This window comes from Taudactylus pleione, unplaced genomic scaffold (genome assembly GCF_031769625.1).
Source record: "Taudactylus pleione unplaced genomic scaffold, aTauple2 ptg003012l, whole genome shotgun sequence".
Lineage (NCBI taxonomy): Eukaryota > Metazoa > Chordata > Amphibia > Anura > Myobatrachidae > Taudactylus > Taudactylus pleione.
Window position 1 is genome coordinate 139,522 of NW_028287377.1, and position 27,384 is coordinate 166,905.

A 27,384-nucleotide genomic window follows, 5' to 3' on the forward strand; every position below is an offset into this window, starting at 1 on the left:
GTCATCTTCAACTTGTGCTTTTAGGTGTCACAATAGACATGGGTGCCATCTTCAACTTGTGCTTTTAGGTGTCACAGTAGACATGGGTGTCATCTTCAACTTGTGATTTTAGGTCTCACAGTAGACATGGGTGTCATCTTCAACTTGTGATTTTAGGTGTCACAGTAGACATGGGTGCCATATTCAACTTGTGCTTTTAGGTGTCACAGTAGACATGGGTGTCATCTTCAACTTGTGCTTTTAGGTGTCACAATAGACATGGGTGCCATCTTCAACTTGTGCTTTTAGGTGTCACAATAGACATGGGTGTCATCTTCAACTTGTGATTTTAGGTGTCACAGTAGACATGGGTGCCATATTCAACTTGTGCTTTTAGGTGTCACAGTAGACATGGGTGTCATCTTCAACTTGTGATTTTAGGTGTCACAGTAGACATGGGTGCCATATTCAACTTGTGCTTTTAGGTGTCACAGTAGACATGGGTGTCATCTTCAACTTGTGCTTTTAGGTGTCACAATAGACATGGGTGCCATCTTCAACTTGTGCTTTTAGGTGTCACAATAGACATGGGTGTCATCTTCAACTTGTGCTTTTAGGTGTCACAGTAGACATGGGTGTCATCTTCAACTTGTGATTTTAGGTGTCACAATAGACATGGGTGTCATCTTCAACTTGTGATTTTAGGTGTCACAATAGACATGGGTGTCATCTTCAACTTGTGCTTTTAGGTGTCACAATAGACATGGGTGTCATCTTCAACTTGTGATTTTAGGTGTCACAATAGACATGGGTGTCATCTTCAACTTGTGCTTTTAGGTGTCACAATAGACATGGGTGTCATCTTCAACTTGTGCTTTTAGGTCTCACAATAGACATGGGTGTCATCTTCAACTTGTGCTTTTAGGTCTCACAATAGACATGGGTGTCATCTTCAACTTGTGCTTTTAGGTGTCACAATAGACATGGGTGTCATCTTCAACTTGTGCTTTTAGGTGTCACAATAGACATGGGTGCCATCTTCAACTTGTGATTTTAGGTGTCACAGTAGACATGGGTGTCATCTTCAACTTGTGCTTTTAGGTGTCACAATAGACATGGGTGCCATATTCAACTTGTGCTTTTAGGTGTCACAGTAGACATGGGTGTCATCTTCAACTTGTGATTTTAGGTGTCACAGTAGACATGGGTGCCATATTCAACTTGTGCTTTTAGGTGTCACAGTAGACATGGGTGTCATCTTCAACTTGTGATTTTAGGTGTCACAGTAGACATGGGTGCCATATTCAACTTGTGATTTTAGGTCTCACAATAGACATGGGTGTCATCTTCAACTTGTGCTTTTAGGTGTCACAATAGACATGGGTGCCATCTTCAACTTGTGATTTTAGGTGTCACAGTAGACATGGGTGTCATCTTCAACTTGTGCTTTTAGGTCTCACAATAGACATGGGTGTCATCTTCAACTTGTGCTTTTAGGTGTCACAATAGACATGGGTGCCATCTTCAACTTGTGATTTTAGGTGTCACAGTAGACATGGGTGTCATCTTCAACTTGTGCTTTTAGGTGTCACAATAGACATGGGTGCCATATTCAACTTGTGATTTTAGGTGTCACAGTAGACATGGGTGTCATCTTCAACTTGTGATTTTATGTGTCACAGTAGACATGGGTGCCATATTCAACTTGTGCTTTTAGGTGTCACAGTAGACATGGGTGTCATCTTCAACTTGTGATTTTAGGTGTCACAGTAGACATGGGTGCCATATTCAACTTGTGATTTTAGGTGTCACAGTAGACATGGGTGCCATCTTCAACTTGTGATTTTAGGTGTCACAGTAGACATGGGTGCCATATTCAACTTGTGATTTTAGGTGTCACAGTAGACATGGGTGTCATCTTCAACTTGTGATTTTAGGTGTCACAGTAGACATGGGTGCCATATTCAACTTGTGATTTTAGGTGTCACAGTTGACATGGGTGCCATCTTCAACTTGTGATTTTAGGTGTCACAGTAGACATGGGTGCCATATTCAACTTGTGCTTTTAGGTGTCACAGTAGACATGGGTGCCATATTCAACTTGTGATTTTAGGTGTCACAGTAGACATGGGTGCCATATTCAACTTGTGATTTTAGGTGTCACAGTAGACATGGGTGCCATCTTCAACTTGTGATTTTAGGTCTCACAATAGACATGGGTGTCATCTTCAACTTGTGCTTTTAGGTCTCACAGTAGACATGGGTGTCATCTTCAACTTGTGCTTTTAGGTGTCACAGTAGACATGGGTGTCATCTTCAACTTGTGCTTTTAGGTGTCACAGTAGACATGGGTGTCATCTTCAACTTGTGCTTTTAGGTGTCACAATAGACATGGGTGTCATCTTCAACTTGTGATTTTAGGTGTCACAGTAGACATGGGTGTCATCTTCAACTTGTGCTTTTAGGTGTCACAATAGACATGGGTGTCATCTTCAACTTGTGATTTTAGGTGTCACAGTAGACATGGGTGTCATCTTCAACTTGTGCTTTTAGGTGTCACAGTAGACATGGGTGCCATATTCAACTTGTGATTTTAGGTGTCACAGTAGACATGGGTGTCATCTTCAACTTGTGATTTTAGGTGTCACAATAGACATGGGTGTCATCTTCAACTTGTGCTTTTAGGTGTCACAATAGACATGGGTGTCATCTTCAACTTGTGATTTTAGGTGTCACAGTAGACATGGGTGTCATCTTCAACTTGTGCTTTTAGGTGTCACAATAGACATGGGTGTCATCTTCAACTTGTGATTTTAGGTGTCACAATAGACATGGGTGCCATATTCAACTTGTGCTTTTAGGTGTCACAGTAGACATGGGTGTCATCTTCAACTTGTGATTTTAGGTGTCACAGTAGACATGGGTGCCATATTCAACTTGTGCTTTTAGGTGTCACAGTAGACATGGGTGCCATATTCAACTTGTGATTTTAGGTGTCACAGTAGACATGGGTGCCATCTTCAACTTGTGATTTTAGGTGTCACAGTAGACATGGGTGCCATCTTCAACTTGTGATTTTAGGTGTCACAGTAGACATGGGTGCCATATTCAACTTGTGATTTTAGGTGTCACAGTAGACATGGGTGTCATCTTCAACTTGTGCTTTTAGGTGTCACAGTAGACATGGGTGCCATACTCAACTTGTGCTTTTAGGTGTCACAGTAGACATGGGTGCCATATTCAACTTGTGCTTTTAGGTGTCACAGTAGACATGGGTGTCATCTTCAACTTGTGCTTTTAGGTGTCACAGTAGACATGGGTGTCATCTTCAACTTGTGATTTTAGGTGTCACAGTAGACATGGGTGTCATCTTCAACTTGTGATTTTAGGTGTCACAGTAGACATGGGTGTCATCTTCAACTTGTGATTTTAGGTGTCACAGTAGACATGGGTGTCATCTTCAACTTGTGATTTTAGGTGTCACAGTAGACATGGGTGCCATATTCAACTTGTGCTTTTAGGTGTCACAATAGACATGGGTGTCATCTTCAACTTGTGATTTTAGGTGTCACAGTAGACATGGGTGTCATCTTCAACTTGTGATTTTAGGTGTCACAGTAGACATGGGTGTCATCTTCAACTTGTGCTTTTAGGTGTCACAGTAGACATGGGTGCCATATTCAACTTGTGATTTTAGGTGTCACAGTAGACATGGGTGCCATATTCAACTTGTGATTTTAGGTGTCACAGTAGACATGGGTGTCATCTTCAACTTGTGATTTTAGGTGTCACAGTAGACATGGGTGCCATATTCAACTTGTGCTTTTAGGTGTCACAGTAGACATGGGTGCCATATTCAACTTGTGATTTTAGGTGTCACAGTAGACATGGGTGCCATCTTCAACTTGTGATTTTAGGTGTCACAGTAGACATGGGTGCCATCTTCAACTTGTGATTTTAGGTGTCACAGTAGACATGGGTGCCATATTCAACTTGTGATTTTAGGTGTCACAGTAGACATGGGTGTCATCTTCAACTTGTGCTTTTAGGTGTCACAGTAGACATGGGTGCCATATTCAACTTGTGCTTTTAGGTGTCACAGTAGACATGGGTGCCATATTCAACTTGTGCTTTTAGGTGTCACAGTAGACATGGGTGTCATCTTCAACTTGTGCTTTTAGGTGTCACAGTAGACATGGGTGTCATCTTCAACTTGTGATTTTAGGTGTCACAGTAGACATGGGTGTCATCTTCAACTTGTGATTTTAGGTGTCACAGTAGACATGGGTGTCATCTTCAACTTGTGCTTTTAGGTGTCACAGTAGACATGGGTGTCATCTTCAACTTGTGCTTTTAGGTGTCACAATAGACATGGGTGCCATCTTCAACTTGTGCTTTTAGGTGTCACAATAGACATGGGTGTCATCTTCAACTTGTGATTTTAGGTGTCACAGTAGACATGGGTGCCATATTCAACTTGTGCTTTTAGGTGTCACAGTAGACATGGGTGTCATCTTCAACTTGTGCTTTTAGGTGTCACAATAGACATGGGTGCCATCTTCAACTTGTGCTTTTAGGTGTCACAATAGACATGGGTGTCATCTTCAACTTGTGCTTTTAGGTGTCACAGTAGACATGGGTGTCATCTTCAACTTGTGATTTTAGGTCTCACAGTAGACATGGGTGTCATCTTCAACTTGTGATTTTAGGTGTCACAGTAGACATGGGTGTCATCTTCAACTTGTGATTTTAGGTGTCACAGTAGACATGGGTGTCATCTTCAACTTGTGATTTTAGGTGTCACAGTAGACATGGGTGTCATCTTCAACTTGTGATTTTAGGTGTCACAGTAGACATGGGTGCCATATTCAACTTGTGCTTTTAGGTGTCACAGTAGACATGGGTGTCATCTTCAACTTGTGCTTTTAGGTGTCACAATAGACATGGGTGCCATCTTCAACTTGTGCTTTTAGGTGTCACAATAGACATGGGTGTCATCTTCAACTTGTGATTTTAGGTGTCACAGTAGACATGGGTGCCATATTCAACTTGTGCTTTTAGGTGTCACAGTAGACATGGGTGTCATCTTCAACTTGTGCTTTTAGGTGTCACAATAGACATGGGTGCCATCTTCAACTTGTGCTTTTAGGTGTCACAGTAGACATGGGTGTCATCTTCAACTTGTGATTTTAGGTCTCACAGTAGACATGGGTGTCATCTTCAACTTGTGATTTTAGGTGTCACAGTAGACATGGGTGCCATATTCAACTTGTGCTTTTAGGTGTCACAGTAGACATGGGTGTCATCTTCAACTTGTGCTTTTAGGTGTCACAATAGACATGGGTGCCATCTTCAACTTGTGCTTTTAGGTGTCACAATAGACATGGGTGTCATCTTCAACTTGTGATTTTAGGTGTCACAGTAGACATGGGTGCCATATTCAACTTGTGCTTTTAGGTGTCACAGTAGACATGGGTGTCATCTTCAACTTGTGATTTTAGGTGTCACAGTAGACATGGGTGCCATATTCAACTTGTGCTTTTAGGTGTCACAGTAGACATGGGTGTCATCTTCAACTTGTGCTTTTAGGTGTCACAATAGACATGGGTGCCATCTTCAACTTGTGCTTTTAGGTGTCACAATAGACATGGGTGTCATCTTCAACTTGTGCTTTTAGGTGTCACAGTAGACATGGGTGTCATCTTCAACTTGTGATTTTAGGTGTCACAATAGACATGGGTGTCATCTTCAACTTGTGATTTTAGGTGTCACAATAGACATGGGTGTCATCTTCAACTTGTGCTTTTAGGTGTCACAATAGACATGGGTGTCATCTTCAACTTGTGATTTTAGGTGTCACAATAGACATGGGTGTCATCTTCAACTTGTGCTTTTAGGTGTCACAATAGACATGGGTGTCATCTTCAACTTGTGCTTTTAGGTCTCACAATAGACATGGGTGTCATCTTCAACTTGTGCTTTTAGGTCTCACAATAGACATGGGTGTCATCTTCAACTTGTGCTTTTAGGTGTCACAATAGACATGGGTGTCATCTTCAACTTGTGCTTTTAGGTGTCACAATAGACATGGGTGCCATCTTCAACTTGTGATTTTAGGTGTCACAGTAGACATGGGTGTCATCTTCAACTTGTGCTTTTAGGTGTCACAATAGACATGGGTGCCATATTCAACTTGTGCTTTTAGGTGTCACAGTAGACATGGGTGTCATCTTCAACTTGTGATTTTAGGTGTCACAGTAGACATGGGTGCCATATTCAACTTGTGCTTTTAGGTGTCACAGTAGACATGGGTGTCATCTTCAACTTGTGATTTTAGGTGTCACAGTAGACATGGGTGCCATATTCAACTTGTGATTTTAGGTCTCACAATAGACATGGGTGTCATCTTCAACTTGTGCTTTTAGGTGTCACAATAGACATGGGTGCCATCTTCAACTTGTGATTTTAGGTGTCACAGTAGACATGGGTGTCATCTTCAACTTGTGCTTTTAGGTCTCACAATAGACATGGGTGTCATCTTCAACTTGTGCTTTTAGGTGTCACAATAGACATGGGTGCCATCTTCAACTTGTGATTTTAGGTGTCACAGTAGACATGGGTGTCATCTTCAACTTGTGCTTTTAGGTGTCACAATAGACATGGGTGCCATATTCAACTTGTGATTTTAGGTGTCACAGTAGACATGGGTGTCATCTTCAACTTGTGATTTTATGTGTCACAGTAGACATGGGTGCCATATTCAACTTGTGCTTTTAGGTGTCACAGTAGACATGGGTGTCATCTTCAACTTGTGATTTTAGGTGTCACAGTAGACATGGGTGCCATATTCAACTTGTGATTTTAGGTGTCACAGTAGACATGGGTGCCATCTTCAACTTGTGATTTTAGGTGTCACAGTAGACATGGGTGCCATATTCAACTTGTGATTTTAGGTGTCACAGTAGACATGGGTGTCATCTTCAACTTGTGATTTTAGGTGTCACAGTAGACATGGGTGCCATATTCAACTTGTGATTTTAGGTGTCACAGTTGACATGGGTGCCATCTTCAACTTGTGATTTTAGGTGTCACAGTAGACATGGGTGCCATATTCAACTTGTGCTTTTAGGTGTCACAGTAGACATGGGTGCCATATTCAACTTGTGATTTTAGGTGTCACAGTAGACATGGGTGCCATATTCAACTTGTGATTTTAGGTGTCACAGTAGACATGGGTGCCATCTTCAACTTGTGATTTTAGGTCTCACAATAGACATGGGTGTCATCTTCAACTTGTGCTTTTAGGTCTCACAGTAGACATGGGTGTCATCTTCAACTTGTGCTTTTAGGTGTCACAGTAGACATGGGTGTCATCTTCAACTTGTGCTTTTAGGTGTCACAGTAGACATGGGTGTCATCTTCAACTTGTGCTTTTAGGTGTCACAATAGACATGGGTGTCATCTTCAACTTGTGATTTTAGGTGTCACAGTAGACATGGGTGTCATCTTCAACTTGTGCTTTTAGGTGTCACAATAGACATGGGTGTCATCTTCAACTTGTGATTTTAGGTGTCACAGTAGACATGGGTGTCATCTTCAACTTGTGCTTTTAGGTGTCACAGTAGACATGGGTGCCATATTCAACTTGTGATTTTAGGTGTCACAGTAGACATGGGTGTCATCTTCAACTTGTGATTTTAGGTGTCACAATAGACATGGGTGTCATCTTCAACTTGTGCTTTTAGGTGTCACAATAGACATGGGTGTCATCTTCAACTTGTGATTTTAGGTGTCACAGTAGACATGGGTGTCATCTTCAACTTGTGCTTTTAGGTGTCACAATAGACATGGGTGTCATCTTCAACTTGTGATTTTAGGTGTCACAATAGACATGGGTGCCATATTCAACTTGTGCTTTTAGGTGTCACAGTAGACATGGGTGTCATCTTCAACTTGTGATTTTAGGTGTCACAGTAGACATGGGTGCCATATTCAACTTGTGCTTTTAGGTGTCACAGTAGACATGGGTGCCATATTCAACTTGTGATTTTAGGTGTCACAGTAGACATGGGTGCCATCTTCAACTTGTGATTTTAGGTGTCACAGTAGACATGGGTGCCATCTTCAACTTGTGATTTTAGGTGTCACAGTAGACATGGGTGCCATATTCAACTTGTGATTTTAGGTGTCACAGTAGACATGGGTGTCATCTTCAACTTGTGCTTTTAGGTGTCACAGTAGACATGGGTGCCATACTCAACTTGTGCTTTTAGGTGTCACAGTAGACATGGGTGCCATATTCAACTTGTGCTTTTAGGTGTCACAGTAGACATGGGTGTCATCTTCAACTTGTGCTTTTAGGTGTCACAGTAGACATGGGTGTCATCTTCAACTTGTGATTTTAGGTGTCACAGTAGACATGGGTGTCATCTTCAACTTGTGATTTTAGGTGTCACAGTAGACATGGGTGTCATCTTCAACTTGTGATTTTAGGTGTCACAGTAGACATGGGTGTCATCTTCAACTTGTGATTTTAGGTGTCACAGTAGACATGGGTGCCATATTCAACTTGTGCTTTTAGGTGTCACAATAGACATGGGTGTCATCTTCAACTTGTGATTTTAGGTGTCACAGTAGACATGGGTGTCATCTTCAACTTGTGATTTTAGGTGTCACAGTAGACATGGGTGTCATCTTCAACTTGTGCTTTTAGGTGTCACAGTAGACATGGGTGCCATATTCAACTTGTGATTTTAGGTGTCACAGTAGACATGGGTGCCATATTCAACTTGTGATTTTAGGTGTCACAGTAGACATGGGTGTCATCTTCAACTTGTGATTTTAGGTGTCACAGTAGACATGGGTGCCATATTCAACTTGTGCTTTTAGGTGTCACAGTAGACATGGGTGCCATATTCAACTTGTGATTTTAGGTGTCACAGTAGACATGGGTGCCATCTTCAACTTGTGATTTTAGGTGTCACAGTAGACATGGGTGCCATCTTCAACTTGTGATTTTAGGTGTCACAGTAGACATGGGTGCCATATTCAACTTGTGATTTTAGGTGTCACAGTAGACATGGGTGTCATCTTCAACTTGTGCTTTTAGGTGTCACAGTAGACATGGGTGCCATATTCAACTTGTGCTTTTAGGTGTCACAGTAGACATGGGTGCCATATTCAACTTGTGCTTTTAGGTGTCACAGTAGACATGGGTGTCATCTTCAACTTGTGCTTTTAGGTGTCACAGTAGACATGGGTGTCATCTTCAACTTGTGATTTTAGGTGTCACAGTAGACATGGGTGTCATCTTCAACTTGTGATTTTAGGTGTCACAGTAGACATGGGTGTCATCTTCAACTTGTGATTTTAGGTGTCACAGTAGACATGGGTGTCATCTTCAACTTGTGATTTTAGGTGTCACAGTAGACATGGGTGCCATATTCAACTTGTGCTTTTAGGTGTCACAATAGACATGGGTGTCATCTTCAACTTGTGATTTTAGGTGTCACAGTAGACATGGGTGTCATCTTCAACTTGTGCTTTTAGGTGTCACAGTAGACATGGGTGCCATATTCAACTTGTGATTTTAGGTGTCACAGTAGACATGGGTGCCATATTCAACTTGTGATTTTAGGTGTCACAGTAGACATGGGTGTCATCTTCAACTTGTGATTTTAGTTGTCACAGTAGACATGGGTGCCATATTCAACTTGTGCTTTTAGGTGTCACAGTAGACATGGGTGTCATCTTCAACTTGTGATTTTAGGTGTCACAGTAGACATGGGTGCCATATTCAACTTGTGCTTTTAGGTGTCACAGTAGACATGGGTGCCATATTCAACTTGTGATTTTAGGTGTCACAGTAGACATGGGTGCCATCTTCAACTTGTGATTTTAGGTGTCACAGTAGACATGGGTGCCATCTTCAACTTGTGATTTTAGGTGTCACAGTAGACATGGGTGCCATATTCAACTTGTGATTTTAGGTGTCACAGTAGACATGGGTGTCATCTTCAACTTGTGCTTTTAGGTGTCACAGTAGACATGGGTGCCATATTCAACTTGTGCTTTTAGGTGTCACAGTAGACATGGGTGCCATATTCAACTTGTGCTTTTAGGTGTCACAGTAGACATGGGTGTCATCTTCAACTTGTGCTTTTAGGTGTCACAGTAGACATGGGTGTCATCTTCAACTTGTGATTTTAGGTGTCACAGTAGACATGGGTGTCATCTTCAACTTGTGATTTTAGGTGTCACAGTAGACATGGGTGTCATCTTCAACTTGTGATTTTAGGTGTCACAGTAGACATGGGTGTCATCTTCAACTTGTGATTTTAGGTGTCACAGTAGACATGGGTGCCATATTCAACTTGTGCTTTTAGGTGTCACAATAGACATGGGTGTCATCTTCAACTTGTGATTTTAGGTGTCACAGTAGACATGGGTGTCATCTTCAACTTGTGCTTTTAGGTGTCACAGTAGACATGGGTGCCATATTCAACTTGTGATTTTAGGTGTCACAGTAGACATGGGTGCCATATTCAACTTGTGATTTTAGGTGTCACAGTAGACATGGGTGTCATCTTCAACTTGTGATTTTAGGTGTCACAGTAGACATGGGTGCCATATTCAACTTGTGCTTTTAGGTGTCACAGTAGACATGGGTGTCATCTTCAACTTGTGATTTTAGGTGTCACAGTAGACATGGGTGCCATATTCAACTTGTGCTTTTAGGTGTCACAGTAGACATGGGTGCCATATTCAACTTGTGCTTTTAGGTGTCACAGTAGACATGGGTGCCATATTCAACTTATCATACCAAGCAGTTGTTGATCTGATGCTGCATTTGTTGATGCTGATGTGCGATGCCGAGTATACTAGCTGTATGGTATTACACAGCTGCTTCCCTGTGCATCTGAATCAGGCCCAAACTGTGAACCTCCTGCAAAGCATCTAGTACACCACTGAGTATTTCTTTGTTTCTTACCATAATATCTCAATTACTTTGTCCGAGATTCTTTTACTCTCACCTAAAGGCCTCTCAATATCCACGGCATAAACGATTAAGGGCAGGGCCGGCAACAGAAATACTGAGGCCCCCCCCCCCCCCCATGAAACTCCCTTTACCCCAACACCGTCCCCATCAGCCTAAAAACACTGAACCCCCACACCACAAGGTATATTAGATAGACTCACATAAATTTCAAGTTGATGTTTAGGGACATGTATCTGACGGTTTCTGCTCTGTTTTGTTTACAGCTATACCCTGTTGCTTTGATTTGAAACAGTTTGAGAAAGACATGAGTATGGGCCAAAATGACGACTTTAGTTTATGTGAATCTAACAAGTACACCTTGCTGGACTTTGGTGAGTGCCCACAATGCTTCTGGTGCCATCTTGGAATATATATATATATATATATATATATATATATAATTGAGGCTGCCTGGGGAGGGTGAGCCATCGGAGCAGAAAGGAATTTCTGCTAGTGGAGCCGTCTGCTGGAGTTTGCCTCCTGCTCACTTCCTGGGAGGCGAGGCCGCTGTGGCAAAGAGGGAGGCAGAGATAAAAGGGCCACGTGGGCACAACATTATACGTAATGATGTGGCAGCGTCATTCATTACTATGCCGCATGCGCAGTGCACTAAAGCCGGGGAAGGGCCCCTTCCGAAGGAGTCATGGGATCTAGTTGCGCCGCGCGGACGGCACACTCTGTATTTACTTAAAAGTTCAATTTAACTTCTGCTGCCCCACGGGGCCCCTCTGTACCTCGGGGCCCGGGACGGGGGTACCCTTTGTACCCCCCATTGCCGGGCCTGATTAAGGGGCCTATTTATCAGCTTGATGAGAGAGAAAATTGTGAGATATAAATCACCAACCAATCAGCTTCTAACTTACATTTTATAGGCTGTGTTTGTAGAATGACAGTTAGGAGCTGATTGGTTAATACTTTTTTCTCTCACAATTTTATCTCTCATCAAGCTTTGATACATAGGCCCCAAATTGTCCAGGTTTTCTGAGACAGAGATTGGCCTGAAGTGGTCGTGGACAAGGTCATTATGGCAGCATCTCTCATACTACCAGTGACGCCAGTATGGGAGAACCCCAATGTGCATGCAATGAGAGGTACTGGAGGAAACATACCCCATTTTATTTCCATTATCTAGTCACAGCGCTTGTCCACTGTGCTCTGAAATCTTTTATGGAAGTAGAATTATTTTTTTATTTGTTCCCATCAGGTCTATCTGGGGAATCCCCCTATTCTCTAACAACTGCTGGAAAACCTCCTTACACAAGGCCCATACTACTAGGTGGCCTTGATACATACTTAGATAGCTTATATATGCGAGCTTGCCCCCAGCAGGATCCTTACATTTGAGGAAGATATTCCCAGCAGCCTCAGGCAATCCCTTTATAGAAGTCTGTTCTTGCCTTCTTGTCATAGCCCTCCTTGGAGACCCCAGAATCAGACCCCGTCATTTACCCTTGTGGGCACTGGCCCGCAGCGTCTTCCGGCTCCAACGCTGTACTGCAGTGACTCAATCCTTTCCAGCGGGTCCCGCCGGTCTCCTCTCTCCTCTCAGGCATCTGTGCTCTCCCTGCTGTAGCGGGCCTGGCATCCCACGTGGTCCATCTGCCGCTCTCTGGGGAGGATGGGGTGCAGCCATCTTGGACAAGCCCATGTGACACCATTTCCACCAATGGAGCAGCAGTATCAAGTTGCCAGTGCAACAGGACTCATAGCCTTGTCAGTGAGCTTCCTTTACTGTGCTCCTCAGAGTGATTTCTCTATACCTTTCGTGTGTTGTCTCTGTGAAAATCCTCCGGTACCAGCCCGGAGTCCAGTTATTCTCCGGAACTAGCCCAGAGTAAAGTTGCTTTCCATTGCTAACTTGGAGTCCAGTTACCCTCCGGTACCAGCCCGGAGTCCAGTCATCCTCCAGTATCTACATGGAGTCCAGTTCATCCAATATTCTTCCAGTACATGACTATAGTATCGCAGCCAACCTGCTAGTGCTACATCTTCTCTTCGGATCATATCCTGTAATTCTACTCTATGCGCAGGAACTTCATTAAACCCAGTAGTTTCCAGCGTGCAGCTCACCCTAACAATCCAGACCCAACTCCCAGCCCGGGAACATAACCACAAATCCCTACGCCTGTGACAGTTCTGATGAAACCAGGAGGTATTACACCCGGAGAAACGCATCAAGGATTACTCAGGACATTGCTGCCACGTCCTATTAGTACATCAGCATCAGGAATATACCGGCCAGCAAACCTGTCTGATCGCCGCTGCTATTATATAGGCCTCCGCTCCTAACTGCATCTGCTGCTACCCACAGACACCTGTTACTGGCGGTTACTACACCTAGGACGGACCCGCAGTCCAACACCGCCGCAGGGAACAACACAGGGGTAAATCGAGCGTGGACTATGGGCCTAGAGCAATGTAAGTGCTGCTGACGGGACATTGCTATTTTCTGTGTGTATCACAAGATACTCTGAATCTTCCGGTTACTGGTCATTTGATAACATCGATATGTTTTGACTATTCATGGAGCATTAGTGGCCATTGTCATTTCTTTGTAGAGTGCATTTATTGGTCATTCCCATTATTGGAGTGATGCTGACTAACAACTAAAAGGACACGAGACCACCCTTCCATTCATTATTCATATTGCAGTGTGCCTTTTATTCATTTCCTGACAAATTGACATTGTGTGGTTACATTGTTGCAACTAATAAGTGTCTCTGTATGAAACCCATATGTTTCTGATAGCAGAGGACCGTAAATGAAACCTGCGGGACTCAGTGCAACATTTACACAAATAGTTTGGATAATCAGAGGAAAGCATTTGGAGCTAAATACCCATATCTTGTGGACTCTATGCACCCATGCTGAGTATTATTCATCAACATATTGTTTGTATTTATATCTACATTTGCGACCTTATAATATTGGTCTTTTAGGGAATGGGTATGTAATGCCGGCTGTCGGGGTGCCTCCTGTCACAATACCGACAGCGGAATCCCGATGGTTGGTATCCCGACAGGGTCCGGTAAGTATACTTACCCTTCCCCCTTTTTGGAGCCTAACCCTCCCCACCCCGCACCCTTACACTCAGCCTAAGTTTCTCCCCTTAGTGCCTAAACCTAACCCTCCCCATTAGGGGTGCCTGACCCTAACCTCACCCACCCAAAACCTAACGCTAACCCCACTAACTTCTCTAACCATCCTCCCCGCGGCTAACACTAAGGGCGCCCCGGCTTACATCCATTTGGGCTGTCATCCTCCTAGATTCCGGCGTCGGGATTAAGCTAGGCATTGAAATACCGAATCCTATCTTAAGTTCCTTGTCGGGATTCCAGCGTCAAGATTGAGACCGGCGGCCGCGACTCATAACTACATCCCGTCTTTTAGATGTGCATTGTTTATATATATTTATGCCTAGGTTATGAATAAATGTTTTATGATCCATCTAACTGATTCTGGCTAAGCGCTGCACTATTTCTTTCTATATTGTTGTATTTTTTAGTGGGTGGCTGATCCAGAGCCGTAACTAGACTTTTTGGTGCCCTGTGCCAGAAAGATCATTGGCGCCCTCATTTTTCAAAGGGACATAATGCACCCAAAAAAGGGCCATGGCTCCATGGGGAAGGGCCAGGGAAGAGATAGGGCACAATCCGTAATGCTAATCAAGATTTGGCCAAATTTAAACACCTTACATCTGTAGCCAGGCATTTTCATAAATATCATGAAAGCAATCCCAATACTTTAAAGGTCTTTGGTATGAAACATATTCAAATGGGGATCCGTGGAGGTAATCTAGATGAAGAACTCTTGAGGGCAGAAACTAAGTTGATATTTTTAATGCACAGCTTACATCCCAAGGGACTCAATGAATATAATAGTTATATCTCATTCCTATGACTCATTGAAGATATGAATCAATATGGAAACTAGAAGATCTCTTCTAGAATACATAGTAAAAGTAAAATTTGACTCTCCAGTGTAACTTTTTCTTGGCACCAAATATTTTCCTAAAATGTACTGAGTATGATAATTTTCCTCATATATTTCCCTTCTCTTCCTTCTCTTCTCCTTATCCCAACAATGAAGTCTTAGTATATTGCAGACTTTTAGGATTTTTCCTCGTGATGTCCACTCTCATATTTAAATCAATATTATTAAGTTATACTCTTGATATGACGTGATTAACAAGGATCTATGACAAATCTTTTGGAATGTTTGTCTACCTATAGTATACTGGCACCAATTTTTGAATACCCCAGGATGCCTGGCTGCTAGCGGTTAACACCAGAACCCCAGGTCCCTGGGGGCTGGAGTGTGATGGCCGGCAGTTACTTATCCTGGCATCATTATTATCATTTTATTCTCATCTATAATATAACAAATAAACATTTACTAATATATATATATATTTCTTTGTCGTTTTTTTCCCCCTTCTTTCCCCCTTTCTCTTGTTGGGGATGCCGCTGCCCTCCCTCCCCAATCTCGGGTTTGGGAGGGATGTCACCGACCCCCCCTTTTTCACTTATTCTGTCACATTTTTATTGTCTTATTTTTACTTTATTTTATTATTTGTTTTTCACTTGTGGCTAGGGGACGGGTCACTTTACCTGGTCCGTCCAGCTCTGAGTCTAAAGATATCTCAGGGAGGGATTAGATTTGGTCTATGTCCCTGCTCCCCTACTGCAATTCTCCTAATCTCAACTTTTTCTTCGTTTCTTTCACTTCCTAACCAACATTTGCCAATTCACTCTATTTAGTTTTACAAATATAACTGTGAGATTTTATATCCATATTTATATATATACATATATATATTACTCTATATATATACTTTCTTCTCACATGTATACGATACGCAGTATCCATCACATCTATTCCCCTTACTTATCCTTCCCCTTTTTCTTTGATTATATCACATTATTTATTCTATCTTATATTTATCTTCACTTATCACTAATCTTTCCTTATGGCTGACAGGCGGTTCAAATTTGTTTGGTCCGCCCAAGCTCTGAGTCTTAAGATATTACATTTTTATATATATTCCCATATTTATATATTTTCCTTTCACGGGTATATGATAAGCACTATACTTCATTTTTATTCTTTCTTCCTGATTACATTTTATTAAAACATATTGATTTTTTGATGTTTTATTATTTCAGCACGTTATTATATTTAGGGTTTGCACTGTATCTTATTTTTAATTTTTGCCAATACTATATGACGGGATTACTATCTTTCTAATTATGATGCTTTTTATGCAGTAGCAACTAATAGATAACTAATATCGTATTAATCCCTTTAAATATATGTAACATTGATGTGAAATATGAATGGTCATAGGACATCTAACGATATATTATTCATATGGATGTGATATCATTATGGTTTTTGAATTTACAGTAAGTATTGGGAGTAGGCACAGTATTGTTTAAATAATAATGTACTATGCATGCCTTACCAATACATTAATTATAAGAGGACTGGTATTTATAGTCCTGCTATTAATTAATATTAACGTCTGGACAAACACACCTATACTTAACTGTTAGAACAACAAATTATTTAAGATGTCTCCTCTTTTATATACATATTGCCCATTTGTGGCTATAATATTTAATAACAAACATTTACCATCAACACGATATATCTGTAATCCTATTGGTAGAAAAATACACACCCAACATGAGGAGTGACTGAAACGAACTGTCTAACTGGATGAGAGATAGGATTGTCAGCAATAATGCTAGAAGGTCTTCGATTGGCCCGGGAGAATCACGTGACTGGTTAACAGATTTTGATTGGTTTGTGATCAGGAATATAGTGTGAGGTAGTATTAGCAATCGGCTTCCCTTGACAAAGCTGACCTACAGCGAAACGCGCGTTGGCACGCCCGCTGTGTGCACTACATGTGCTGTGAACTAATGAAGTTATAATACCAATATATGATGATATAATAAGTCTACACCGTGTTATCCCATGTCAATATGAGTCACGCGGTTATGTAGAAACTCCGTTGTCAATTGAAACCCATACTTGGCAATATTGTATCCATGTGAAGATACATTTGTAGCAAAGTAATAATAACAGCAATTTATTCACCTGATACAATCACAGTATGATCTGTACGCTATCTCAATATATATAAGTAATGAATCTGAAGGGTACTCACAATATATAGAGACCTCAGTGGTATACTTATGTTTGAGATAAGCTTAGCTTATAGTGGGATTTCATCCACATGGTGGTTAATTTGATGTCACTACTCTGCAATAGGGGTGAGCGGGTTCGGATTTCTGAAATCCGAACCCCCCCGATCCGAGGCAGATCCGCCTGACTCGGATCTGAAATCGAGGCAAAACGTCATCATCCCGCCTTCCGGGTCTCGCGGGTTTTGGATCCTATATAAGGTACCCGCGTCAGCGCCATTTTCTCACTCGGCTGTGGACAGTGAAGAGGGAGGGTGGGAGTTAGGGCTGGCTGGGCTGTGTAGTGCAGAGTAGTGTTGTGCTGTGCTGTTGTTGTCCATAGGGGCTGTGTCCACTACTTCAAAGTCCATAGGGGCTGGCTGTGTTGTGCTGTGCTGCTGTTGTTAATAGGGGCTGTGTCCACTACTTCAAAGTCCATAGGGGCTGGCTGGACTATGTTGTGCAGTCAGTTCTCCATAGGGGCTGTGTCCACTCCAAAGTCCTGTGCAGTGTCCCAGTCCTAAAGGGGTGCTGTAGTGTTGTCCAGGGGGTGCTCTGTCCTTCAGGGGTGCTCCCCCCAAGTGCTAAAAAAATAATATTTTTTCTGTGTTTGTGAATTGTGTGCGCAGTAGCCGCACGTGCATCAACAAAGTAGTGCCAAGCGTGCGCCTGTGTCATAAGTAAAGGGCCGCCTGGCTTGACCGTTAAAGGGTGCTGTAACCCCCAAAGTACACTCCAGTCCAAACCAAAAAAATATATATTTTCTGTGTTTGTGAATTGTGTGCGCAGTAGCCGCACGTGCATCAACAAAGTAGTGCCAAGCGTGCGCCTGTGTCATAAGTAAAGGGCCGGCTGGCTTGACCCTTAAAGGGTGCTGTAACCCCCAAAGTACACTCCAAACCAAATAACAAAATATTTTTTCTGTGTTTGTGAATTGTGTGCGCAGTAGCCGCACGTGCATCAACAAAGTAGTGCCAAGCGTGCGCCTGTGTCATAAGTAAAGGGCCGGCTGGCTTGACCCTTAAAGGGTGCTGTAACCCCCAAAGTACACTCCAAACCAAAAAAAAATATACTTTCTGTGTTTGTGAATTGTGTGCGCAGTAGCCGCACGTGCATCAACAAAGTAGTGCCAAGCGTGCGCCTGTGTCATAAGTTAAGGGCCGGCTGGCTTGACCGTTAAAGGGTGCTGTAACCCCCAAAGTACACTCCAAACCAAATAACAAAATATTTTTTCTGTGTTTGTGAATTGTGTGCGCAGTAGCCGCACGTGCATCAACAAAGTAGTGCCAAGCGTGCGCCTGTGTCATAAGTAAAGGGCCGGCTGGCTTGACCATTAAAGGGTGCTGTAACCCCCAAAGTACACTCCAAACCAAAAAAAAATATATTTTCTGTGTTTGTGAATTGTGTGCGCAGTAGCCGCACGTGCATCAACAAAGTAGTGCCAAGCGTGCGCCTGTGTCATAAGTAAAGGGCCAGCTGGCTTGACCGTTAAAGGGTGCTGTAACCCCCAAAGTACACTCCAAACCAAATAACAAAATATTTTTTCTGTTTGTGAATTGTGTGCGCAGTAGCCGCACGTGCATCAACAAAGGAGCAGCGCCAAGCGTGCGCCTGTGTCCCGGCTGGCTCATTTCTTAAAGGGTGGTGTAACCCACAAAGTGCACTACTCTCCAGCAAAAATAAAAAAATATTTTCTGTGTTTAGCCGCACGTATATATCAAATCGATATAACATAAATGGAGGACCAAACTTTCTCCGATAAAAATAAAATAGAGAAAGATCAAGAACCACTTCCTCCTAGTGCTGAAGCTGCTGCCACTAGTCATGACATAGACGATAACATGCCATCAACGTCGTCTGCCAAGGCCGATGCCCAATGTCATAGTAGAGGGCACAAACAATCCCAAATGACAAAGTTCAGGAAAATTACCTTGAAAAAAACATTTAAATCATCTGAAGAGAAACGTAAACTTGCCAATATGCCATTTACGACACGGAGTGGCAAGGAACGGCTAAGGTCGATCCCTATGTTCATGACTAGTGGTTCAGCTTCACATGACGATGGAAGCCCTCCTCCCACTAAAAAAATCAAAAGAGTTAAGCTGGCAAAAGCACAGCGAAGAACTGTGCTTTCTAAGAAGATATCACAAATCCCCAAGGAGAGTCCAAGTGTGGTGGTGGTTGCGTTGCCTGACCTTCCCAGCACTGGACGGGAAGAGGTGGCTCTTTCCACCATTTGCACGCCCCCTGCAAGTGCTGAAAGGAGCACCCACAGTCCACTTGCTGATATGCAAATTGAAGATGTCACTGTTGAAGTACAACAGGATGAGGATACTGGTGTAGCTGGCGCTGAGGAGGAAGTTGGCGAGGAGGATTCTGATGGTGATGTGGTTTGTTTAAATCAGGCTCCGGGGGAGACAGTTGTTGTCCGTGGGATGAAAAAGCCCATCACGGTCATGCCTGGGCAGAAGACCAAACATTCCACCTCTTTGGTCTGGCAATATTTCTATCCAAATCCGGACAACAACTGTCTTGCCATATGTACCTTATGTAAAGGTGGAATAAGTAGGGGTAGGGACGTTAACCACCTAGGAACATCCTCCCTTATACGGCACCTGCAGCATGTTCATAATAAGTTACTGTCAAGTTCAGAAACTTTGGCTAAGACCGAAAAGCAGTCCAGGGACACCTAAATCCCGTTGTCCTGTTGTATCCAAGCGCCTGCAAACCACACCGTCAACTCCCTCCTCGTCAATTTCCTCCTTAGTCAGGATCGGAAGTAGTCCTGCAGGCCATGTCACTGGCATGACTGACTCTCCTATCCGGGATTCCTCCGGAGGATCCTGCATTGCTACGCCTCCTGCTGCCGATGTTGCTGCTGCTGGGAGTCGTTCATCATCCCAGAGAGGAAGTAGGAACACCACTACTTTTACTAAACAATTGACCCTCCAACAGTCCTTAGCGAGGAGGATGAAGTACGATAGCAGTCATCCTGAAGCAAAACGTATAACTGAGGCCTTGACTGCTATGTTGGTGTTAGACGTGCGTCCGGTATCTGCCATTAGTGCAGTGGGATTTAGACAATTGATGGAGGTAGTGTGTCCCCGGTTCCAAATCCCGTCTAGATTCCACTTCACTAGGCAGGCGATACCGAGACTGTACAGAAACGTCAGAAAGTGTCCTCAGTGTCCTGAAAAATGCCGTTGTACCCAATGTCCACTTAACCACGGACATGTGGACAAGTGGAACAGGGCAGACTAAGGACTATATGACTGTGACAGCCCACTGGGTAGATGTATCACCTTACGCAGCAACAGCAGCAGCATCACCAGTAGCAGCATCTCAGAAACGCCAGCTCGTTCCAAGGCAGGCTACGCTGTGTATCACCGGTTTCAGTAAGAGGCACACCGCCGACAACCTCTTAGAGAAACTGAGGGAAATCATCGCCCAGTGGCTTACCCCACTTAGACTCTCCTGGGCATTTGTGATATCTGACAATGCCACCAATATTGTGCGGGCATTACATCTGGGCAAATTCCAGCACGTCCCATGTTTTGCTCACACAATAAACTTGGTAGTGCAGAATTTTCTGAAAAGGGACAGGGGCGTGCAGGAGACGCTTTGGGTGGCCCGAAAAATTTCTGGCCACTTTCGCCATTCAGCGACTGCGTGCCGAAGACTGGAGCGCCAGCAAACACTCTTGAACCTGCCCCGCCATCACCTGAAGCAAGAGGTTGTGACGCGGTGGAACTCAACCCTCTATATGCTTCAGAGGATGGAGGAGCAGCAAAAGGCCATACAAGCCTATACACCCATGACATAGGCAAAGGAGGGGGTATGCACCTGACTCAAGCGCAGTGGAGAATGATTTCCGTGTTGTGCAAGGTTCTCCAGCCCTTCGAACTTGCCACACATGAAGTCAGTTCAGGCACTGCCAGCTTGAGTCAGGTCATTCCCCTCATCAGGCTTTTGCAGAAGCAGCTGGAGAAAGTGAAGGAGGAGCTAAGACGGAGCAATTCTGCTCGGCATGTGGGACTTGTGGATGAAGCCCTTCATTCGCTTTGCCAGGATTCCAGGGTGGTCAATCTGTTGAAATCAGACCACTACATTTTGGCCACCGTGCTCGATCCTAGGTTTAAAGCCTATGTGGTGTCTCTCTTTCCGGCCGACACAAGCCTGCAGAGGTGCAAAGACCTGCTGGTGAACACACTGTCAGCTGAAGCGGAACGTAACACGTCAACAGCTCCTTCTTCATTTTCTCCCGCAACTGGGGCTGCCAGGAAAAAACTTAGATATCCTAAGCAACCCGCTGGCGGTGATGCAGGGCAGGCAGGACCAAGTTTGGACATCTGGTCCGGACTGAAGGACCTGGCAACAATTTCTGACATGTCTACTGTCACTGCATATGATACTATCACCATTGACAGAATGGTGGAGGATTACATCGGTGACAGCATCCAAGTAGGCATGTCAGACAGTCCATACCTGTACTGGCAGGAAAAAGAGGCAATTTGGAGGCCCCTGTACAAACTGGCTCTATTTTACCTGAGTTGCCCCCCCTCCAGTGTGTACTCCGAAAGAGTGTTTAGTGCAGCCGGGAACCTTGTCAGTGAAAGGCGTAGGAGGTTGCTTCCACAGAATGTGGAGATGATGTTCATCAAAATGAATTATCAGCTCTTCCAGGGAGACAAGCCTCCAGAACGTACAGAGGGACCTGTGGTGGTGGATTCCAGTGGGGACGAGTTAATACTCTGTGAGGATGAGGATGTACACAACACTGAAGAGGGTGAGGAATCGGTGGATGAGGATGACATCTTGCCTCCGTAGAGCCAGTTTGTGCAGGGACAGATTAATTGCCAGCTTGTTTTGTGGGGGCCCAAACGAACCAATCATTTCAGCCACAGTCGTGTGGCAGACCCTGACGCTGAAATGATTGGTTTGTTAAAGTGTGCATGTCCTGTTTATACAACATAAGGGTGGGTGGGAGGGCCCAAGGACAATTCCATCTTGCACCTCTTTTTTTTCTTTATGCATTATGTACAGTTTGGGGTCATTTAAAACGCAAAACCAGGTTGATTTTGCCTTTTAAATGACGGCTACTTTAAAACATTCAGGCCCTCTGGACTCATGGATTTTTGTTAGCAGCCCAATGGTCTATGTACAAAAATCCATGAGTCCGGAGTGAGCACCAGTTGTGGTGTTTCCAATCCCCCCCTCCTCAAGTAGGCTTTACTGGCCAGCAGCCCAGAAAACAGATTTGGGGTGCAGTGACTTTTTGTCATCTGTGGTTGACTTGCTTGGCCGAGTTGCTGCTCACCTTGAATGTCTGTCCTGGTGTTATCAAAGGCAGTGCACCAAACCCAAAAAGGTTTCCGTGACATGACGTTATCACCATACACCAACAAGTTGGCGATGAATTTCAGCTGCTGATGTGCCCTTTACAGGCAGAAATCTGATCACACTATGCACCTCAATATGTGACCCTGTTTCCGCCAGCCCCGCCATCTTATAGCTGATGTTGGGACAGTATGACTGATATAAGGCGCAGTCTAATGGCCGTGAGGGGAAGTAGTGGTCTACCTGCTCTGGCCTTGAGGGAAATTAGAATGAAATTGAGAACATTACATACGTGAGACCTTACTTAATGAACCACCCTCGTAGTTACATCTGCTTGAAGAGATTGCAGCATCAGCTAAATACAAAATGCTGCTGTCTCTTGTGAATATTCCATTCAGTGATATGGAACAGATTTCTGTGGTTGCATCTAGACCAGGGGTTCTCAACTTCAGTCCTCAAGTACCAACCAGCAGGCCATATTTTGTGGATGTCTTTAATCTTACACAGGCAAGATCATCTGTTTTGCTGGGTCAGTAATTATCCCACCTGATTCCATAGACAGAAATCCTCAAATCATGACCTGTGGAGAAAACTTGAGCGCTGAGTTTTCAGAAGCACTGGGCTAGACCGAAGTAACGTAAAAGGAGAGTTATGGTAGACTTACCTTTGTTAACTATCTATCTTCGAAGTCAATAGGGGAGACAATGGGGTATAGGAGGTGGTTAGGAAGACTGGACACCAACAATTAAAGCTTTTCTGTCCCAGGATGCTCTGGTCCTTCAACAGCCTGAGGCAATTCAGTTTTGTCAACAAGCCCAACGCAGAAGCAAGATAGGAGAGAAGGAAGACTGGTATACTTAAGAATGACACTCTCACACAATAGAAGGAAACCGGTGACCAAGAGAAGAAACCCATAGAAGCCAGGTGCGTCAGGGCGGGCACCCTATGGACCTTCGAAGAAAGAGTTAACAAAGGTAAGTCTACCATAACTCTACTTTTCTTCTTCAGGGTCCATAAGGCTCCACAGGGGAGACAATGGGGATGTCCCAAAGCAGTTGGTCAAGTACGGGGATGCTCCTGAGCTGAGAGGAGAATCCGACACCCAAAGGAAGCATCCTGAGAGGCAAAGGGATCAATGGCATAGAACCTAAGAAAGGTGTAGACAGATGACAACATGCCCACATTGCATAGTTGTTTGGCAGATGCACCACGGCAGGCTGCCCACAGAGCGAGTAGAATGAGCAGATACTGTATCCTGCACAGGAAGGCCAGCCTGCGTGTAAGTCTGTGAAATAGTCATGCGAAGCCATCTGCCCAAAGTCCGTTGATAGCTGGACAGCCCTTCTTGTGGAATCCATATAGGACAAAGAGGGAATCAGTTTTCCTGATGGAACCAGTACGGTCCTTGTAGATCCTCAGAGCACGGACCACATCTAAGGAGCCCTCACCTGCTGAGAGGTCTGGAGATTGGAAGGCTGGAACTACAATTTCCTCATTATTGTGGAAACGAGAGACCACCTTGGGAAGAAAGCCAGGGCAAGTTCGAAGAACAGCCCTGTCCTGATAAAAAATCATAAATGGAGACCGACAAAAGAGCACCACCAAATGTGACAACCTACGGGCAGACATGATAGCCAGAAGGAAATGAGTCTTTGCAGTGAGCCATTTGACATCTACTGAGTCCAGGGGTACAAACGGAGGCACCTGAAGTGCATAGAGAACCACTGACAAATCCCACGGAGCCACAGGATGGACAAAGGGAGTTGTATACAGAGGGCACCCTGAAGGACAGTGTGAACATCCGGCAGTGGAGCAATTCTGCGCTGGAAACAGATGGACAGAGCAGAGACATGCACTTTCATAGACGCCAGACAAAGTCCGAGATCCAATCCAGCCTGAAGGAAGGCAAGGATCCGAGAAACCTGAAAAACCTGAGGGTCATAGCTTCTGGTAGCACACCACTGGAAGTATACATGCCACACCCAGTGATAGATCCGGGCAGAGGCCTGCTTACGCGTTCTGAGCGTGGTCTGGACCACGGAGCGAGAAAACCATTTTGACCTTAGGAGGGGTGTCTCAAGAGCCACGCCGTCAAAGACAAACGGGCCAAGTCTGGATGTAGACAGGGACCCTGAGACAACAAGTCTAGCAGTTGAGGAAGTTGGAGAGGAGCATCTATGGAGAGACTTTGAAGATCGGAGTACCAATGGCGTCAGGACCAAGCCGAAGCTACCAACAAAACTGTGCCCCGTTCTTGCTTGAATTTCCAAAGGACCCGAGGAAGAAGGGAGACTGGGGGAAGAGGTACGCCAAATGGAAGGTCCACTTCACTGACACGGCATCCACGAAGGCTGCTTTGGGGTCTCTTGTCCTGGACCCGTACACTGGAAGCTTGTGGTTGTCATGAGGTCCACGTCCGATAGACTCCATTTTTCCACCAGGAGCTGAAAGACCTCTGGGTGTAGAGACCACTCCCCAGCGTGCACGTCTTGAAGGCTGAGGAATCCCCAGGATGAACACCGCAGAGGGGGCCAGGAGATCGTTCCGCCCACGTGAGAAAGCGTGCCACTTCTGCCATAGCCGTCCAACTGCGAGTGCCTCCCTGGTGATTGAGGTAGGCCACCGCTGTGGCATTGTCGGACTGTACTTGTACTGGCCTGCCCTGAAGAATGTCCTGAGCCAGAGTGTTGGCTCTGTAGATGGCTCGGAGCTCCAGGACGTTGATTAATAGGACCCCTTCAGTGGAAGTCCAACGACCCTACTGCGCTCCACGCGCAGAGGCTTGCAGCCATGGTGAGAAGCACCCAATCCGGGATCCAGAAAGGGCGACCCTTGTTTAGGTGGCACGTGCATAACCACCAGGAGAGGGATAGACAAACTTCCGGAGGAAGTGAGGACCATCGTTTGGAATCTGATCAGATGGGGTAACCCATTCCACCTAGAGAGGATTAGGTGCTGTAGGGGCCTGGAGTGGAACTAAGCGAACTCCACCATGTCGAAGGTGGATACCATGGACCCCAAGATCTGCACTGCTGAGTGAATGGAGAGTCTGCGACTGTGGAGTAACCTGCGCACTCGTTGATGCAGTGCAGAGATTGTGTCTGCTGGAAGGAAGATTTTCTGAACTTGAGACTCCAGAAGGGCTCTCAGATGTACCATCCTTTGAGAAGGGGTCAGGGAAGACTTTTTCCAGTTGATCAACCAGCCATGTTTTTGTAGAAAGGCCATAATTATCTGAAGATGGCAGTGAGGGACCTCTGAAGAGTGTGCTAACAGCAAGAGGTCGTCCAAGTATGGGAGTAGTCTGACACCCTGATGATGAAGATGGGCCTCCACAACTGCCATGATCTTAGTGGAGACCTACGGAGCTGTAGAAAGTCCAAAAGGCAGTGCTTGAAATTCGAAATGTTGCTGTACGACAGCAAACCGGAGATATCGCTGATGAGAGGGCGCTATAGGTACATATAGGTAAGCGTCCTGAATGCCCAGAGACACCATAAAGTCCCCAGGTTTCATAGCTAGGACAATAGAGCAGAGGGTTTCCATATGAAACCTGGGCACTCTCATAAACTTGTTCAGAGACTTGAGATTGATAGGCCAATGAGATTCCATTGGGATTCTAAAGCAAGAAAAGGGTAGAGTAATAACTCGCTGTGACAACGGAACTGGAATTATCACCCCCGAGTGCAGCAAGGACTGAATGGCCTTCTGGAGGAGCAGGGCTTTGCTCGGGTCTGATGGAGGGCCTGTGTAAAATAATTGCTGGGAGGGTCGTCTCAGGAATGAGGGCGTACCCGTGAGAGACCACTTCTCATACCCAGGCGTCTGTGGAGGTCTGATGCTAGAACTGGGCGAACTGAAGAAATTGGCCTCACACTCTGGGATCCCCCAGGGGGAGGCCTGCTCTGTCAGGATGAAGACTTGTCCTCGGATTTGGCATCTGGACGTCTAGTAGCCCAGGCCTGCTTGGTCCTGGGCTTGGAGGCCTTTGTGGAAGCCGACTTCTGTGGAAAGCACTGACCTTTAGCTTTTCCCTGGGGATGAAAGGACCAAAAGGATGACATCCGAGGCCTTGGTGTAGATGCTGAGAGCAGGAAAGTGGTCTTAGAAGCTGCCAAGGTAGCCACAATCTTGTCCAATTCTGGGCCAAACAGGATTTCCCCAGTGTAAGGCAGTGATTCCAAGGCTTTCTTAAGAGTCCATGTCGGCCTTCCATGAACGAAGCCAAATGATACGGTGGACTACCACCGAAGTAGCAGATGCCTTGGAAGTTAGAAAACCAGTATCCAAAGACGCTTGTCCTAAATAGGAGGCTGCATCCCTGATGTGCGAGATGTAGGACAACTGTTCCCGAGAAGCATCAGAAGGAAATGAGATCTCTAGAGCATCTACCCAGCTCTCAATGGCTTTGGCTACCCAGGCAGTAGTCATGGCTGGACAAGTAAAATCTCCTGTAAGACAATACACAGATTTGAGGCAAGCTTCAATCCTTCTATCCGTCGACTCCTTTAAGGAGGATGCTGTGGGAATAGGTAAAGTAGAGCTTTTATCTAGACGTGTCACGTGGGAATCCACCACTGGGGGAACTTCCCATTTAGTGCAATCAGCTGCTGGAATAGGATAAATGGAAACCAAGCGCGTTTTTGCAGCTGGAACTTTTTACTTGGCATATTCCATTTCTTGCTCATGAGTTCAGAAAGCAGATCAGTGAGGAAATTCCACCAAAACCACTTTCTGTCGCTTAAATAGTGGCTCTTTTGCCTTAGGAATGGGCTCTGCTTCTTCTATTCAAATTATTGATTTGACAGCCCTCACTAGTGCAGATACATTCAATTTAGA